This window comes from Poecilia reticulata, chromosome 16 (genome assembly GCF_904066995.2).
Source record: "Poecilia reticulata chromosome 16, P_reticulata-male-v2, whole genome shotgun sequence".
In the NCBI taxonomy this organism is placed as follows: Eukaryota; Metazoa; Chordata; class Actinopteri; order Cyprinodontiformes; family Poeciliidae; genus Poecilia; species Poecilia reticulata.
This window is the reverse complement of record NC_088845.1, coordinates 5,090,594-5,111,049: the sequence shown is the minus strand read 5'-3', so window position 1 is coordinate 5,111,049 and position 20,456 is coordinate 5,090,594. Positions and strand designations below refer to the sequence as shown.

Here is a 20,456-nt window from a genome sequence, read left to right as displayed (position 1 = left end):
AGTAAAAATGTTCTTTATCAAAGAGAAACATGCAAACTGCTGTTGCATGTTAATTAAATTCAGCTCTGCTTTTTGATGTAGAGAAAATGCTCCCTGCAGTCCTTTACAGTTATTTCTTATCCAGTTAATTATCCAGATATTTTCATATTTTGTATTCTTTTTTAAAAAAAGATTTTTTTAATGTGTGGCATTAATCAAAATTAAATGTTTCCAGTTTTATGTAGGTTAAGTTTACCAAATTATTTCTATTTGCTAAATGTCAGAATAATTTAAACTATTTTTCTTCAGATTTATACGTTTACATGTCTGAAACTGAGCATTAAACGCAAACTTTACATAATTAATAAAAGCAAAACAAAATCGAAACACAATAATATGTTTTTTGAAAGGACAAACACAAAATAAAAGCAAAAAATATAAACAAAAAATATTGGAGACTAAATATTACTCTTTGTTATGTTCTGTGCATTTTCTGATTAAACTGCTGCAACTAAACAAAGTCCTGCTAAATTTCTCATTAACTTGATATTTTAATATCATTTACAATTATTTGATCATTTTTATAACCTTAACCCATGACCTTTTATTCGGTCTGCTTTAGTAATTATCAGATAAAATTCTGTTTATTAGAGTCAATTAAAACATTTAACTCTTTAATATGCCTCAAACATAACTGTAAGTTAGTAAATTATGAAAATACAGATGTCTTTATTGAACCGATTGAGGTATTTATACATATTTATGATCTTAATAATCTGACTGAGGTTCTGTTTACAGCAGCCAGTCAGACCCAAATACATAATTTAACATTTGCTCTGCGGTTTTAAGCAAACATTACCAGAGTGAACTCGCTCTATTTTCAGCTGTGAATAATTACACATTTTGAGTCCTAAGTGTTTTCAGTAGCAGGGCTGTGTTGAGTCTAAATAAACCAGTGTGTGTGTGCGTGTGTGTGTGTTTATGGTAATTTTTCACCCAGTGAGAATTACCACTGTGTTCATTTTTAGTTTTCCTGTAAAACATGAGCTTATTTACTCCCAGTTTTAGACATTTCTGTGTTTGTTTGAGGATTAAAACATTCTTTAATTCGGGAGGGAAACAGCAGAAAGTGCAGCCTGTTTTTACTCGCACCTGATGTGATTTGTTTTTTCTCCTGAATTAAATAGAGGGCATAGTTTGAGTATCAATGCTTTAACAGGTATATAAACATCCAATCTGCTGGGTTAATTTAGATAAAGAACTTCTTGATCTAATTTGGATAATTAACTGAGCTTATTGTACTGTTTTCATTACGAGGACTAATTGAAATCTACGTGATTAAAATTATTATTTTTTATTTGTAAAGAGCCTCAAGATAACTTTTATTGTGAATTGGCATTAAAAGCAAACAGAATTTAACTGAAAAAGGACATCCACAACAAAAAAAATGTAAAATAGTACATTTTGAGGCATTAAAAATGAAATGTTACATTGATTCAAATCTGTTTCCACCTTTAACGTATACAAATATTTAACTAAAAACTGCATAATATGTTAAAACATAAAAATAAAAGAGTAGTTCTTGACATAAGTTAATATTTTTTGACATTTTTCAATACGAGTCGTTTATCTTCAGCTTTCTAGTAGACAACTGAAAATTTTAAGTGAAAACTGTCAAATCTGAAATTGATCATCCACATAAAAAACACAGTAAATAAACATTAATCCCAGAGCATGGTGCTGCCATCACCATGTTATTCTGTGGATATTGTCTCCTTCATGTTTTGTGTCAAACACAACATTTGAAATTGTGACGCAGAAGTTTAGTTTCGTGGCAGATTTTCAGTTTTGGGTATTTTCTCTCCAGCATTACTCCTCGGTTCAGACATGCAGAGATAGATCTGCATGTAGCTCACTAAAAGTACTTTCCAGAGATTTCTGCAGCTCCTTCTTGTTGCTGTCAGCCCCTTGGCAGCCTCTCAAACCAGTTTCCATCTGGACTTCTCTACAGTTTTGGAGAAATGTCCAGTTTCCGTAATGTCCCTCTCATCCTGTTTCCTCTTCTGCTTGATGGCTGCCTTCACTATGCTGTGGTATATGTATTTTTTTTAAATTGTGGATGTATTTCCCTTCCACTTTACCAATACATTTGTTCAATCAGTTCCAATTTATCCTTCTTAATCTCAAATCTTAATGGAAATGAGCAAATGTCAGTAAAATTATGAATCAGAAATTGATGACAGATGTGAAGTAAGGGCTGAAACTCAAGTAATAGTTAGCATATTCTTTTCAAGGTTTCCCTAAAACACATTTCTATAAGATATTGTACAATATTGTAATTATGCTGCCTTTGAAATCAACTCATAACCTTTGCACTTTTCCAGATTACCACGAACACAACGTAAGGCGTGATTGTTGTGTAAATTGGTTTAAAAAAAATTACAGCAATAAATCTTTAACTATGAGCTTCAGCAAACAGTATACAAAGCCTAATAAACAACATAACGTTACATTTATTAACAACATTAAGAACCAGTTAAGAACCAGTCCATGCTGAACGTCCATCTCTATCCGCTCCGTTTCGTTTGTGTCCGTTTCGTTGCTATGCGTTTAAATAAAAAGGTATTTTCACTCAGATAAACCCACATCAATGGACTCTTTGAACCTCAGCTTCCGCGTTCGGGGGAAAGCGGCTCGATTGTTTCCGATCCGATAAAAATATCATTTTACACCAGGTGCTTGCAGGGCTAGGCCAAGGTTTGTACATCGATCCGAAGCCCCAACAAGTAAACTGGAGAAAGGTTTTAAGATGTACGCCTCGTTATACTTTCACTGACACAAAGGTGAGTTTTACTTAAACTTTGTGGCTAACATTAACCTTAGCTTATGTTAGTAGGCAATATTCTCTGACATTATTCTTGTAAAAATGTGCTATATAAGTATCTAAACATTCTAACGGACAATGTTTTATCTTATTTTATTGTCGTTAGTGTCCGAGACTAACAGGGGAGATTACGGTTCAGGCTTTTAGCTTCCGAAGCCTGACGAAGCACAACAAGCCTCATAGCTTAACAGTAGTGCAGTTCTGTAGTCAGAGATCTGGTTCAGCTGTTCAGGCTCAAAGTTGCTGCTTTTAGAAAAATATCACCGTGTCCCTTAAGGTCTCCGTGTTATTTCGTTTTATTACCTTTGCATGTTTCTTGTGAAGAGCTCAGATAGGACGATGTTTACAGCAGTATGTACAGGCGGATCAGTTGCTCGACTGTCTGGCTCTGGTCTGCTCACTCGTTCCCATACACTCGCTTTTTCAGGCTGAATACAGAAGTGATTCCATGGAAATAACTCAGGGAGGCTCCTTTATTTACCATCCGTATCCCCGGTATTTTTAGGCTGATCCGGAGTGAAAGTTTAAAACGCACAGTTCCAGAGACTGTGCGTTTGTTGTGCAGCGTTAGCTTTGACTGGTAGTGGCAAATATTTACAAGTCACCATCTTCTTAATTCAGGATCGCTTGGAAATTAATGAAAACTAAAAAGTTCATTATATTAGGAAGACAACAATGTTCATAGTATTGTTTTTTTTGCACCTGAAATACGACTTAGTCTTTTCTAGCATTCATGGTAACTCAAAGCGGAAACAAGTGAGCCGCATTAGCTCCTGGAGATGTGACGTCATCGCCATAGATGCAAAGAGCCCATACTAAGAACATGTCGCAAATATCTGACGTACCCTAAAATACAACGTTGTCAAAAGGAATAAACGCGTTTTTGACAACGGGGGAAACAAACGACTGGCCAACTTCTGGGTTGCCATGGCAACGTAAAACCAAACGGCAGCTAAGCGCCCGTTATACGTAATGCTAAAAATGACAAGCAGAGCTACAAAAGACTGATTCCGATTCTGAACTCTTTTAATAGATGACTTACAAAACAACATATAATTTACTTTTGGAAATATCATGGTAGTTAAACATGCAAGTAGAAGCCGACATTCTAAAAAAAGTACCTAAGCTAGCTTTAGCTTTTTTCAGCTTTACATGGATTTTTTTCAAACACTGCATAGAGTACGTAACTGTAGGCCAACATGCTATTGATTGCTTACATGCTATCATTAGTATTTAAACTAGCTTTAGGTTTTTAGCTAATTTTATCTGTTGCATAGGGTTTTTTTTCATACTGCATGCTGTATGTTACTGTAAATCAACATGCTATCGGTAGCCTACATGCTGTCATATACCATTTTACCTCATTTTAGCAGTTTTTCATATTGAGCATAGTATACTACCCAGCATTTTTGTTTTGAATTTGAAATATTCACTACTTTGTGGTGGTCCATTACATAGATTCTCATTGAAACCCTTTTACGTTTGTTGTAATATGATACATTTTAAAAACCTCAAGAGCAGGAAGGTTCTATTTCTCTGGCCTCCTCTTTTCAAGGCACAAAAATATGACATTTTAGCAGGAGTGTGTCAGATACACAAAATCTACAGTGCATGCCTGCAGACTCACCATAAATACACTGATTAAGTCTGACATCTGAAATCCAACATTGCTTCAATCCATTTAGAAAAATAAAACATCACAGAGTAAAGCAGGTCAACGTATTTCAGCATGTTGGAGAGACTGTAATCCACCCCGACAACATAACTCAGACAGTACATCTTTAAACCGGTGAACTTTTCCACGAACCCCAACCTCATTCATCTACTCTTTGTTTGTTGCACATCTAGCCAACACACTCCCTCTCTTCCTGATGCATTAGAGCTGGCTTTCCGCCTCGATGAAGGGTGTTTTTCCCACCAAAGCTCCTCCTCAACGAGCCAAAAGCAATACACAACGAGTCGCCTGCCGCTCTCTGGCCACCATTTCAGTTCCAGTTAAAGTCACTGGAGAAAGGATCACAAATATCTGTAAGTGGGATGTGGGGCAGCTCTGTTCTGCTGTTTAAAGGAGCCATCGGCAGAGACGGAGCGTGATTCCTCCAATATCAGCAGGGAAAGTGCTGCGGACAGCTGGAAGTTCAACCAAGCGAGCGCTGGAATGGAGATTAGGCCAGAATGAGTCATGATGGGGGGAAAATGTCAGATCATTAGGCTATTAGTGGAATCAAGTGGACCTTAACTTCTGCATGTTTCAGGAATATAAATAATGACAAATAAGAGCTGCCAAGTTTTTTATTTTTTTGTAGCAAAAACTTTAAACTACAGACGGTAAAAGGGAAAATATAATGGTAAATAAGCCAGTAAAATCAATCATTTTGATATACAACTAAATCCAAAGAAGGAACTGAAGTAGAGGTGCTGAAAAAAATTGAGAATCATAATTCCTAGTTCAGGGAATTATGATTTGGTTTAAAATGAGTTTAAGTTGTACGATTTTGCTGCTCCTACTTTGCACTACATGTCCACTTGACCACAACTTTAGGAAAAAATCTGTTAGCTAAGCTAACATAATACTGGTTATTTAAGTTACTGATGCACAAAAACAAACGGATAGTGTTGGACTGTGTGCGTTACTTTACCTGTTCAGTTTATCGTAACTTCTGACGCCTCATGGACCGCTCTCGCCTATTGTCGCTGACGAGATTTAGGGCGGCCATCTTGGAGTGGTACACCACTCCACTCAGCATTATGTGTTTAGCAGGTACAATGACGTATCAGCGCATTTAATCGATCATAACACGCTTTTTTGTTACTGGAAACCATATTCAAACATCTATCAAAGCTACATTTATAAACAATTGTATTTTTTAAGTAGGTTTTTAATACATAGTTCAGCATATTTAAATATGCTTAGTGGACATAACAATAGAATAGAAATGGAAAGAAACTTGCAGTGGATTTAGGAGAGTCTCTGATTTAAACTTGTATTTTGTGTAAAGTCTCCAAAAACATGAGAACAAATTGTTGTGAGGCAACAGAGCTAACAGCCAGGCAAATGTGGAGTTCTTATCTGTTTATTTATTGATAAAGTCCTTTTTGCTTTTTTCTTTTACATTATGAACGCAAAAATAATTTACTCTGTTGAATGTCTAATCTCAATAAGTGAGATTTATATATATTACAAGTGACACCAGATATTTCCTTATGTCTGACATTAAATAAAACCAATTCTTCTCTATTTTTGGTCATCTATAACTAAATAATTTCTGATGCTAAGTGAAAAAATAATGTTAGTACCTCCATCCTCTGTCTATCCCCACAAATACGTACATAATTCAATAAAAGTGCAATAGGAATTGTGATTTGCTCATTTCTCTACGATTATGATGCCTGCCCAGAGCTGTAAAATTTACTGAGATTGGAGAAAAGTCTGTTGTTTTGCTGGAAAAACAGCCGAGTCAAGCGGAGCTTTGTTTGCAGGATTAGGAATGGGAACATGTTGGCTTCCTTGTCTCGAGCCAGAAGATTGCTGGCGCAAAAAAAATAACAAAACAAAACAAGAAACCCTGAAAAGAGAGAAAAAGGCACTCATAGAAAAATAGAGACATAGAGAGAGATAATCTTAAAATTACTGAAGCAGAAAATGTAACAAAATTTAATTTGAAATAAATAGAAAGTAAAAACAGGAACATTTATAATTGAAGTTTTAAAAATACGTGAACCAGAGACTGTTTTGTTTGTTTTATTAACTTTTAATGTTGAAAAACTGTGTTGTTACAATACAGCCTGACGAAGCTTTAAGCAAAACAACAGAGGGCTCATTATGACCCCAATATATAAAAACAGGAATTCTCTTCCAGCCGCTCTGTAGTCACAGATATCAAGTCATAATGATGTGACATTTTCAGCTCCTGTGATCAAAACAGGCCTTTGTTTGATGCTTATGACATTTCCTCATTCACAAAGAGAACAATAGATCCAGAGCGTGACATGTCTGCTCAACTGTGACTGAATAACAAGCAGCTCTGACTGCCTCACTAATAAAATAATAAGAGGGGAAAGTTTTTATGATCCCAGTTGCAACCACATAGTAACATTTACAAGCATTTTGAGGCGTTAGGCAACAGATAGGTGTATTAGGGGCATGGCAGGTAGAAGCAAAGCAGGAAATTGCTGCTAAAAACTCTGAAATATTTTTAATTAATCTAAAAAAAAAAATTCTAGACTAAAACTTGGACATTTTTAAATTGGAAAAGTTGAAAATTTGCTTGAAAAATCCCATAATTTTTTAGATTAATCTCAGAAATGTTCTGGAAAAAACATGGACATTTTGAAGTTTTCAAAGTCAATATTTTGCTACAAAAAGCAAAAAAAGTTTTAGATTAATCTTAGAAATTTTCTGACTTTGAAAAGTGGAGTGTTTACTAGAAAAAACTCAGAAATGTTTAGATTAAGCTTAGATATTTAACAGACACAATTAGGAAATTTCTGATGTTTAAAAGTGGAAAATTTGTTGGAAAAACAGAAATTGTGTTTTAGACATTTTCTGAGTTTCAAAAGTAGAACAATTGTTAGAAATTTTTTTATTTAACTTAGAAAAGTTAAAGAAAAAGCCCTGAAATTTTTTACATTAATCTCAAGAATATTTTAGAAAAAATTTGGAATTTGGAAAGTCTAATTGTCTAATTCAACTCGACTTTTGAATGTTAGACTTTCAAAAATCTAAAATGTTAGAATTTTGAATTTTTCAAATTCCTAAACGTCGTTGTATTGTTTGTGTATTCTGAAAACATTTTGAACTGCATTAAGTACTTTCAAGTCTTTTAGAGATACGACTTCATAGCTCCTCTCAGCTTAAATCTCCAGTTTTTGCTGCAGTGCTTTGCTGAAAACATGATGAAAACACTTTGAATGTCCATCAGACTCCTGAGAAAAGCTCTCTGGCTTGCAGCGTTGTTAAATCGACGCTTGTCCAGATGAAGGAAATAGTGTATGTCACCGGCTTAACGGACCGGAATGTTAATTGAGACATTTGTCATGATGTTGAATCAAAGCCTTTCCATGCACGTGAAGCCGGCTGCCCCGACCCGCCCGGCGCTGCCAGGACTCCCTGCAGCGATGCTGGTCGGTCGATGCAGCAAAGAGTCTGATTCAACATCCTGCCTGAACGCAGCGGCCTTTGGTTTTAAATGAAAAATGAAAAGCAACTTGAGATAACTAATGGAAAGTAATGCACGTCTTTCCTGTTACAGTGACAGAAAAACAGAAAGTGATGGATTTGACAGAGGAATTTGGCCAGGGAACGACATCCAGCTGTGCCAAGCAGGTAGCCAGGTCATAAATCAAGACACTGCAGACTCAAATGAACTCAGAGCTTGTAGAAATGAAGACCACATGAAGTTCGAAAGATGAAATCATCTATTTATTGATTCCAGTAACGTTGAATGTTTTCTTTTAAAGTTCACATCCATTTATCCCATCGCTGCAGTGCTGTTTAACACGTCCCTCTGTGCAAAAGTTCAGCATCCCCCCCTGGTCATTTAGGAACTATCTGTTGCCTAATGCCTCAAAAACAAGCAACAAAATGATCGTAAACGTTTCTGTGTGGTTGTAACTGGGATTAACGCTCATAAAAACTTTCTGCTATTATTATTTTTATTGGTTAGGCAGTCAGAGCTGCTTGTTATTCAGTCACAGTGGAGCAGATACGTCCCGCTCTGGATCTGTTGTTCTCTTTGTGAATGAGGAAAAGCCGCCTGAAGAAGTCACATCAATTTACAAAAGTTGTACATTTTTGACTTTTGAAACTTTTTCAAGAAAATTTATGAGATTAATCTAAAAATTTCTGATGTTTTCAGGCAAAATTTTTACTTATCAAACTCAAAGGTGTCTGAATTCTAGAAGTTTGTTTCTACTATATTTCTAAAATTATTCTCAAAATTTCTGAGTTCTTTCTAGCAGAGTTTTGACTTTTCAAACTTCAAAAATTCCATGTTGTTTCTGGAAAATGTAGTAGATTATTCTTAAAAATTTATACAAGCAAATTATCTAATTTTAAAGCTCAAATATTTCCAGGTTTTTCTAGAAACTTTGAAATTATTCTCAAAACTTCTGAGGTTTTGAGAATATCAAAATTTCTGAGTTTTTTTCTAGAAATGTTAAAAAATTTTCAAACTCAAAAAAGTTTAATTTTTCTGGAATATTTCTGAGATTAATTTAAACATTTCTGAGTTTTTTTTCTAACAAATTTTCCACTTTTAAAGCAAAAAAAAAATTCCATGTCATTTATCAGATTTGCTGAATCAGTAAAATGCCTAAAACAATCTGCGTTTCCATTAACCATAGAATTGTGGAAATTTAAGTAATAAAAATTAACCCACTTCATACAAATTTGGAAAAAAAAAAAAAAAAAAAAGAGAAAAAAAAAAAATATATATATATATATATATATATACTATTAATAACAACCACCTGTAAAGATGTTTGCAGAGTGGCTTATCAATACTGAAAAAGCTTCTGAGTTTCAAATATATTTAATGTGAAGTTTGAATGTTCTTCCTGATCATTTGTGGCTTCTCTCCAGTCCATAAAGCACGTAAGTTAGATTAATCGGCCAATCGGAAACTCCAATCTGCCCTTAGGTGTGAATGGAGGCCCAAACCCTAAACAAAATCAAACAAGTATGGAGAAAATGAACGTCATTTTTCTGAATAGAGTCAGGAAAAGCAGGCAAATGTTTTTCTGATTAAATATAAATTAAACCTGAAAATCGCCTGGAGATGAAGATCATTGTAAATTAGCACCATTTAAAAAGTGGTCAAAATGAAATTAAAAGTAATTTAAGCTGCTTAGTTTAAGTCCAACAAAAATACAGTCAGGATATTATCTAATTGTGGACATTTATCTGTTTGACTGGAGGACAAATGATGAAGTGAGACACTAAAACGAGGAGGTGAGGTTGAGGGTGGCTGACTGAACACAAAACATAAGTGGAAACACATGTTTTGATCAGCAACAATGAGCAGCCGAGATCATTAGCAATTAAAAAAAGCTAAAAAGAAAAGAAATTAACTCCGGATCACTGATGGATTACCGTCTGAACAAAATGAACTCCTGACCAAAACACAAGATCTGCTGAGCAGAATTACCCCAAAAGCTGGAACGCAAACACAAAATGACCTTAAAACTGCAAGAAGAAATATCAATAAAACCCAAAAAGCCTTCACTATTAAAGCTCTAAGAAAAAATTTGAATATTAAAGACTATTTTTGCTTTGTTCGATCATGATTTCATTAGTAGTTTGGTTGTTTCTGTCCAAGATTCTCTTCTATGTGTAACAATAGTGAAAATTCACATTTTGCACAATTCTGTACTTCCTTTGATTCTCTACTTTGTCAACAAAATTTGTCCTTTCACAGACATTCCAAATGTAACAAATCACCAGGCCCAGCCCGTTACCTAGCAACCCCAACCAAGCCCAACCCATTACCTGGCAACCCCAGCCAAGCCCAGCCCATTACCTGGCAACCCCAGCCAAGCCCAGCCCGTTACCTAGCAACCCCAGCCAAGCCCAGCTCATTACCTAGCAACCCCAGCCAAGTCAAGCCCGTTACCTAGCAACATAGACAGAGTTCCAGCACATTTGGGCCCTGTTTACATGACAAAAATCCAACAAAAATTGAATTTTTCCCCCATTTCTATTAACAAATTTACATGAAGACGTTCTAATTACAATCTCTGCTTACGTAGCATTTCAGTACACATCTAAATGTTGTAATGCCCTCGCCACGCCACTAGTCAATGTTAGGTTCTTTGAAACTAAGTGTGCAAGTGTTAAAAAAAAAAAGTGCAGTACAAACACAACAAAACTCTTTAATTTTCACCTGTTGTCATGTGAACAGGGCCCTATTGGTGAGCTGCTTTTACTGCTGTATTTGCTGTACAATATCTGCTGGAAAAGACGTGTTTTGTTGTTGACTTACCATCCAGAAACCACCTGCTGCATTCTTGTTGTTTGTGCAGGAGGCTCTACTTCTGCTTTTCAGTGATCTATGGTTGTGTAATTATAAATGTTGAGTTGGGAGGTGTGGCCAGCTGCAGTTTATTTGGATTTATTTGTTATTTCTCATAAAGTTGCACAAGGAAGCACTCAGTTTGAGAGTGCTTCCTTGTGCAATGTCAAACTGAGTGCTCTTAAACTTAAATGTTAAGCTCACAAGTGTATCATTACTGATCACAAAATAACAACATTTCTGAATTATTCTGGCATATCAATCAGTCATAGATTATTTAATTATTTGTGCACTTTTCTTACAGGCAAGGGTAACATGACAGACATAAAACCACTGGACACACACAGTAATAATAATTAGGTGTAATTAATTATAATTAAGTAAAGAGAATAATAATAGTAGTAATAAAACGAGGCATTAAAATGTAAAACAAATCAATTAAGAGGAATGTGGAACCATTGATATGCAGTAGTGTAGATTACCAAAGAAATCTAAAGATAGAAATAGGAGTAATTTTAATAATCCTCAAAAGTGATTTGATGTCAGACAGTGAAGAAAAAGAAAGGCTTAGGTCCCTAAATATACATATATAATATGTAGGTTTAGGTTTTAACTACTGAATTGATCAGATCAAAGTTGTTGTTTTGCTGCATCTGGCTGCATGATTGATGCTATTGTCTCCTTTACTGAATAAGCTCTTCTGAATAAAATGAGGCTCATGAGTCAAACTGTTAGAATGCCACTTTCATGAAAAATGTATTATTCTCAAAACAAAGAAGAAAAAAACAGATTATGAAAATGCACTTTTGTCTCACTGAAACTTTCTCTCCACCAGGAAAACAAAAACCTAAGACTTTTAAATAATTCAAACATTTTTTGTTCATTTTGTTAGAAATGTATGAAAAATCTTTCCTTTCTTTGTGACATGAGCAATAAAAACTAAAATTGAGAAAACATTTGTTTACTGAAATAAATAAAAATGGTAATTAATGTGAAAGATATATATATATAACTAGAGCTGTATTGTGTGAAATTATAGCTATAACATCATTCGTTTTTGCGCATTTGAATCTATTTACTAGCCTTTCAAACTGATTTTAAATTGACTTATATACTATTATTTATATGTAATTCTTTCACTCTGTCAAAAGTAAGATACATCCCAAATCTTCCGTTTTTGTTTTGAAGGTTTCATAAAGACACGATGTGAGGAAGAAGTGGGAGATATCTATAAAGAGAGACGGATTCACTGCAGCATGGATGAATCTCACATCGAATTTTGGACTCAATCTCAGCTGCTGAATCTCTCTGAAGCTAGAACTCATCGGCTGAAAAACATATACATATATCTATAGATATGTATGTAGATACAACATGTATCCAATATATATTATTCAGTATTAATCATTATTTATTTGTGTCATTATTAATCATTTATTTCTGTTTGTATAGTTATATGTATTGATTAATTTATTAAATAAATAATTAATTTATTAAATAACTAATTTATTAAATAAATTATGAATGGCTGTAGGCTTTTTAATATGCTCATCATACATCACTATCAGAATATTCCATTTCTATTCTATTGTTATGGTACTAAGCATATTTAAATATACTGAACTATGTATTAAAAACATACTTAAAAATACAATTGTTTATAAATGTAGCTTTGATAGATGTTTGAATATGGTTTCCAGTAACAAAGTAGCGTGTTATGATCGATTAAATGCGCAGATACGTCATTGTGCCTGCTAAATAAATCATGCTGAGTGGAGTGGTGGACCGCTCCAAGATGGCCGCCCTAAATCTCGTCGGCGACAATAGGCGAGAGCGGTCCATGTGGCACAACGTCCGCAAAATGGCGGCAGCAAAAGTCCATTGGTTGTTGAAGATGAATATGTATATTTTTTAATGTTACCTTCTGTTGGGTATTCATTACACACACAATGCACCAAAATTACTATTGTAACTAAAACTAAGCTGAAACTAAGCAACATTTAACTAACAAAAACGAATTAAAACTCACTGAATTAGACAAACTCACAACTAAACTAAACACTGCAAAAAGACAAAATCTTACCAAGTATTTTGGTCTAGTTTCTAGTGCAAATCTCAGTTCACTTGAGAAAAACTAAATTAATAACTTTTAAGCAAATATATGAGCTTGTTTTGAATTAATAATTCATTAATAATGATTTTAAAAAGTGTAGTTTCCATGTTATAAGTGAAATAATCTGAACAAGTACTTTTTCAAACCAATATTACGGAATTATTAACTCAAAACAAGCTCATATATCTTGCTGAAAACTTGTTAATTTGTTTTGTTTTATTTCAAGTGCACTAAGATATTTACACTTTAAACTAGACCTGAAATACTTGGTGAGATTTTGTCTTTTTGCTGTGATGACTGAGTTTTTGTCCCAGTTTCTAGTGCAAATATATTTGTTCACTTGAAATAAGACAGAACTAATTAACTTACAAGTATTTTTAGCAAGACACATGGAGCTTGTATTAAGTCAATAATCCTTAATATTGATGAAAAGGTTTTAGTTTCACTGGCAGATTATTTCACTTAAAACATTAGAAAATTGTCTTGTTAAAAATAAAATATTCTGGAACTAGTACTATTTTATTAATCGTAAGAATTTACCGACTTAAAACAGGCTCATATATCTTGCTGAAATGTTACTTGTAAGTCAGTTGTGTTGTATTTTAAATGTATGAACATATTTCCACCAGAATAGACCAAAAACACTTGGTAGGATTTTGCGTTTTTGCAGTGTAATGAAAAAATCCAAAACTATCGTAACCCCGCTGCAGAGACTGCTAGGTCACCTCTTATTAGCATGCGGCGCTCGATCCTCTCCTGTCCCCTGCAATCGCCTTTATGACAAGCACATCAATTATTGAGCCATTAATTATTGGCTGGAACAGATGTCAGTCAAGTGAGACGGACACTTTGACCCTGATGGAAAACACAAAGCTATAAACACACGCAGATTGAGTCTGGCCATGGGCGCTTGTGTCTGAACGCAAGAGGAGGTTATAAATTTTGAGGACAGGGAAGCCGGGTAGAAGCAGAGCTTTCCTGACAATGACTGCTACATATTTCAGATAGTATATGCACTCATCCTGCTGAAATTCAGCTCAAGAAAGCACAAAGCACCCCAGCAGGAGACATTAGCACTTTTAATTTGGGCCATATGGTGGGAAGATGTGAGTAAAGGAGCCGGGAGAAGTGAGTGAATGACTACTGCTACATCGCAATTTTTTATTATAACCTTTGTGGAGCCCTGCAGAGTGAAAAGTTTCGGATCAGGTTTATTAAACATTATTTCAGGCTGTTCGACCTGCAGAGAGCCGTACCAAAAGTTCTGGGTTTTATTTTCTTTGCGGCTATTAAGTGTCCAGCTGTTATGTAAGGTGGATAGGAAAAGATAATCTATAGTCTGAGACAGACAGAAGCTTCAGCATTTTTTCTTTTAATGTACAGTGTTGTGAAAAAATTATTTCCCCCTTACAGATTTATTATGTACTGAACGTCAAAAAGATTTTGAACAAACACAAAATGCTGATTTCATTTGTTTATATAATTTGGTTTAGGGTAAAATATATATCCAAAAAACCTGGCAATGTGTGAAAAAGATCTGAAAACTGAGTTTAATTTCATTAACCTCATTAAGATACCCTCAAACAAAACTGAAAAGAATGATTGTCAGCACTAAGCCCCACCTCCTGGCTCTGATTGGTTGTTTCTAGTTAGCACTGGGAGAAGGCAGAAGATTTAGTTGTTTTTTTTTTCAGATTATCTGTTTTACGTTATACTGTCACAACATATAGACAGTTTTAACAAATGTTTTAAAACGTTTTTATGAAAGTTACTACGTTCATACTGCTGCTTTAAAGCTGGGTTATGTAACCTTTAGTCAAAAATATGTTCCTTTAAACTGCTGCTGCGCAAGTTACTCAACAGGGTGTTGCTAGGTAACCAAAAGTTACTTCACAAGTTGTTGCTAGGTAACCAAAGAGCGAGTGAGTAAGTTGATTCCACCAACTTCGTTGAGCGGCTGAAGTCTTTCTTGTGCGGCTCTGGATTGGATTGCAGTGACAATATTGAACATTCTATCAGATGTGTTATCTATACTGATCACAAGTCTATTGCAATATATGTTGTTATTGATTTATTGATCAGCCCTGTCAGTGACCATATGCATTTCTTATGTGAACAAACTTAAAAAACAGCAGCAAGATGCAAGAGCTTATTTTAAGTTCATAATTCATTAATATTTATGGAAAAGTACCAGTTGTAGTGGTAGACTATTTCATTTACACAGGAACAATGTCTTGTTAAATAATCTGCCAATGAAACTAGGACCTTTCCATCAATATTAAGGAATTATCTACTTGGCTCCTACATCTTGCTGAAAAGTAAATTGTAAGTTAGTCTTGCCTTATTTCCAATGTACTAAGATATTTGCACTAGAAACTTGGTAAGATCTTGTGTTTTTTTCAGTGCAGATGTGTCAAAGTATAAAACTGCATGGAGTTTTCATTTTTCTCTTCCATTTTTTTTGTTTCACCTCTAATTACCAGACCAGAAATGTCAAAATCAAGTTTGACACTGACCCATTAAGTCACCCATTGAGTCAGGAAAGCTTTTATCAGCAATTTAAACCACTAGACCAGAGCAATCCCTTTCACACCACTCCATTTATTAAGCAGGTCCGTCTGTAAAACGTAATCATTGGGAAATGTTTGGACTAAGATAAGACCTCGGTTTTAAAATACTTCTTCTTGTCACCATCTATCTGCTGTGAACTTCAGCTTATCAAAACAGTTTATATCCACACTCGTTGGGATGAGAGCGAAAACCTTTTTTCCACTTAGAAAGCATGAAGTTGTTTTTTTGTATTCTGGTTTTAAGAATCCATTCCAGTAAGTGGTGCAATTATTTACTGTCATAACACCCAAAACAAATCTGTGGCCCACTATCCAACACTGATTGATATGAAACCCTGTGCTTGGTAATAAAGACACAGAGCTTGAAGTCAAGTGAAATAGACTGTATTGATCATGGTCTCAATGGCTCTTGGTGATACAACTCCTGGTTTGTTTCTGCTGGTTTCCTCCATTTTGGAGTCGGTTTCTAAGATTTTCAACCTCAAGTCAAAAACAAAGTGTGTTATTTTAAGAATAAATACCAAAGTATTTATGGCACACCTAAAGATATGGTTCTACATTTACCAAAAAAACTTATTCTTTTGGTTATAATGTACAAAATGTGCATTTTATGTCTGTCTGAACTGCTTCTAAAAACAGCCCATCACTTAAAAAAAATCCACCCAGACTTTTTTTGGCAAAAATATTAATGCTTTTTGGTGTCTGGAAAATGAAATGTTTCAAAAACTTCCAGAATGTGACGTCACAACTGACAGGCACTGGGCCGTTACCTAGCAACCCCAGCCAAGACCAGGCCGGTCACCTAGCAACCCCAGCCAAGATCAGCCCGTTACCTAGCAACCCCAGGGAGCCCAACATTCCAAAGTTAGAATTTTTTTTTAATTCATTTATTGTATCTATCTATATAATTTTATGTATTTATTACCAGCTAGCATTATAAGTACAATTTTACAGCATTGTTATAATTAATGACTAGAATAACTTAATTTTAATCTGTCCATGATATTTTATTAAAATAAACTGGATCTTTTTGTCTTGCGGATCTGAGCCTTGAGACTGCTTTTATTATAAATTGAATATTTACACTGTTGTAGAAACTAAGTGCAACATTAGAAGAATGGGCGGCACCAGTTCAGTTCCTTTAGGTCAAGAGTGTCTAAAGTTATCCATCAGCAGACCAGCTAGCTCACTTTTGAATGACTCACAATGTGACTAAGCTAAATAAATAATTTTGATTTACTCCACTGTCCCATAGATAGAGGGTAAGTGGAGTAAATAGATAGAGAATCAAATAGATTCAGTTTTTGAGGCCCTGTTGTGCATGAACATGTGCAGAATCGTCATTAGTATGTTCCCATAATAAACAGAAAACTACAGAGCAGTAATACATATCTGTAACATTCCCAAGGCAACTCTGGCATTAAAGTGGTTGTTCTACAACTTTCTGTAAGCAGCAACATGACGTGTTTTCATAAAGCTTTGATTTAATGTAGTCATTGCGGTGTTAACACTGTGGTTATCAGATATCACTTAGCTCAAACACAATGCTAATGATGCTGCCAGGACGTTAATTACATCTGTGCACCACTGCAGCCATGTGAAAGTCCTGCTCTGACTCATTGTTCGTCACACCAGCCATGACAGAGAGCAGCTCAACAGAACGGAGAAAAGCAGCCGGCCTCTTCCCAGTTATCCATTAATAGACAGAAATGTCATGAGACAGGTCATATCAAAGCCACGTCTTGCTGCCTGCGTTTGATGTGTTGACGTAGAGCACAAGGTTGGACCTCCTGAAAGTCACGGCCGCTCTAATCTCCGTAGCCGGTGGCGTGCGTCACCTGTCCTGGCTGTCACAGGTAACCCTGGGACCTGGCTGTGATGACAGCCTCATCACAGATAACTGAGAATATATCCGTTGCGTCCGCCGTGGTGTTATGATGTGCAGCGTTCCGGTGATGACCGGGGCTCCCTGCAGCAGCGCTTCAACTCCTCATCTTCAGGCTGGATGGTTTTTTCCTTTTTTCCTTCATCCACATCTACCTGCAGGCTAAAGAGGAAGCAGTTGCCACAGCGACGAACCGCAGCCGCATCACTTCATGAGTTCATAAGGTTTATCACAGTGTGTATGATGCCTATTGAAATCCACACAGCTCCTCTATGTCGCCCACTCAGGTTGTACAGGTGTTATATTTCCAGGAGAGTCTAAAGTTTAGCAAAAAAAAAAAAAGGTTCTCAGATATTTTACTGTAAATTTCAGAATGCAAGATTTTAGCAGGTCTAACAGAAAATTTTAGTTACTAATAGAACTGTTCAATTTAAACATGTATTTTTGTTGGGTGTCATCTTAAACTTCCATCCATCCATTTTCTGCCGCTTATCCAGGGTCGGGTGGGGTTCATCTTAAACTTAACCTTTATATATATATATATATATATATATATATATACTGCTCAAAAAAATAAAGGGAACACTTAAACAACACAATATAACTCCAAGTAAATCAAACTTCTGTGAAATCAAACTGTCCACTTAGGAAGCAACACTGATTGACCCGACGAGGGTGGGTTTTCTCCGGGTACTCCGGTTTCCTCCCACAGTCCAAAAACAAGACTGTCAGGTTAATTGGCCTCTCCAAATTGCCCCTAGGTGTGAGTGTGTGTGTGTGCATGGTTGTGTGTCCTGTGTGTCTCTGTGTTGCCCTGCGACAGACTGGCGACCTGTCCAGGGTGACCCCGCCTCTTACCCGAAACGTTAGCTGGAGATAGACACCAGCACCTCCCGACCCCACTGAGGGACAAGGGTGAAAGAAGATGGATGGATGGATATATATAAGATTTTCTACATATTTTTAAAAACTGTCTCCATGTTGTGACAGTGTAATATGAGACAGATAATCTGTGAAATGATCGATTTCTTCCATCTCCTGTCTGAGCTACTATTGGCATCTGAAGAAATTCACCGCTCCTGAACAATAACAGCCAATCTGAGCCAGAAGGAGGGTCTTAGCGCTGTTAATCAATTCATGTACTTGCTGCTAAATATTCTAATGGCAGAGAAACAACTTACTGAGGTCGTGCTAATTAGCCTGAGAATTCGTGACAGGCTGTGCTAGCTGTATCGTAACAGTGGAAGGTGGAAAGGGGATGAGCAGCGTCACACGGAGGGTAATTGACAGCACTAAGCTCCACCTCCTGGCTCTGATTTGTTGTTTGTGGATAGTACTGGGAGAAGGCAGAAGAGCTTAATGTTTTTTTTAACAGATTATCTGTCTCATACCATTCAATAACAATATAGTGACAGTTTCAACAAATATGTAAAACATATTTTTTATAAAAGTTACAAGCTGCAACTTTAATTTGTGATTAGTAGGATTTAATGATTTATTTATTTAGGATGGTTTGGATAACTTTTTTGCCTTTCAGAAATGAAATAATCATTTTAAACCCACTTTATTTATATTTGGTCAAGTTATTTACCTGATATTAATTTAGTGATTGGAAATATGTAATTGTGAATTAAATAATGGAAGACTGAATTATTTTAGTTATTATTCTGATTATTAATCTGATAAAAGAATTTGCAGGATTGCACAGATTTTTCATTTAATCATTTATGCGTTTTATATACAATAGTAAGAAATAAAACAATTCAATTCCTCTCTTTGATAGGAAAATAAACAATTTTGTAAGTAAAATGTGTCAATGTAGCATTAATTTAGTGAATTTGAACAGGGTGTAGCTAAAGTTACCACAAGAGGAGTTTTAGGTTAAATATATTTGCAGACAAAGATGCTCTTGTCTAAAATTGAATATATATTATTCAGTTTTGGCTTAATAACTACTGTGATTGTGACATTCTTTCAACAAATCTGTATATTCCATTTAATGATTAATCAATTACTAAATTAAATGACAAATATTTCAGTAATTGCTTAATCACAATTAGTCAGATTAATCGTTTCAGCCTTGGATAAAGTCTTTTTTCACAGCATCACTGTAGAATTTCAAAGCTAAATGATGGTTCATAGCTATTCTATTTAATATAAACCTCAGATGTGTCGTGTAGAGCACGGGGCTGACATACAAGAGATAATGGTTTACTTATGGTCCACTGCTGCCCTCACCTGGAATGTGGGTTGAAATTCATTTAGTGAAATTAAGAATCAGTTCTACACTGTAAACACATCAACTCATCTCATTTGAATCAATAGAAATGGTTATAGTTAATCAAATATCGGATTTAAACAATTCACAGTTATGATCTGGTGTGAATTGGTTTGTTTCTTTCTCTTTCCATCTGTTCCCAGTTCTCTGCTTGATTAAAGGAGGTTGTTTCTGGCCACTCATCGTCCTAAAAACAAAGGACTCCTGCATCTACTTTCTACCATCTTGCAGCTTAATCCACCCTGACAGAACTGCTTAAACCTCGAAGACTTCCAGGTGTTCTCTGCTAAACCTGACCTGCCTTCCTATGCTGAAGACGACGTCTTTATGCTCCCCTCAGCCCGGACCGAGGAAACCGATTCATGACCGTATCTCAGCTCATAAACATTGTTTGGAATCTGTCTATTCCAATAATAAATCTTGACCAGGGGTTCCCAAACTTTTCGATGACATGGCTCCCCAAAACTCATTGGCTTCTGGCCGGGGTTAATGCTGCAAAATACGTAAAAGAAACATCAACATTAGCATGTCTCACTTTTATTCACTATTCAATAGTTATTACATTTGTTTATCATTCATCTTCTGATTTAGCTGGCCATGAGTGATGCAGTGGACAATTTTATTATTAGGTAATATGCTATTATTATTCTGATGTTTATGTCATAACACACTCCCTGATAATAAAACATTATTATCATTATTATTATTATTATTATTGTCACTCAAAGATGTTGA

General features: G+C 35.4%; 1 long non-coding RNA gene across 1 annotated transcript; it reads left to right on the top strand.

Annotated features, from left to right (window-relative positions):
- The first annotated feature begins 178 nt into the window (after positions 1-178).
- Positions 179-20,166, top strand: LOC103477712 (uncharacterized). The gene is made up of 2 exons (XR_535688.3): positions 179-2,822; positions 19,865-20,166. It is a non-coding gene; the product is annotated as an uncharacterized LOC103477712 (long non-coding RNA).
- Positions 20,167-20,456: the final 290 nt, after the last annotated feature.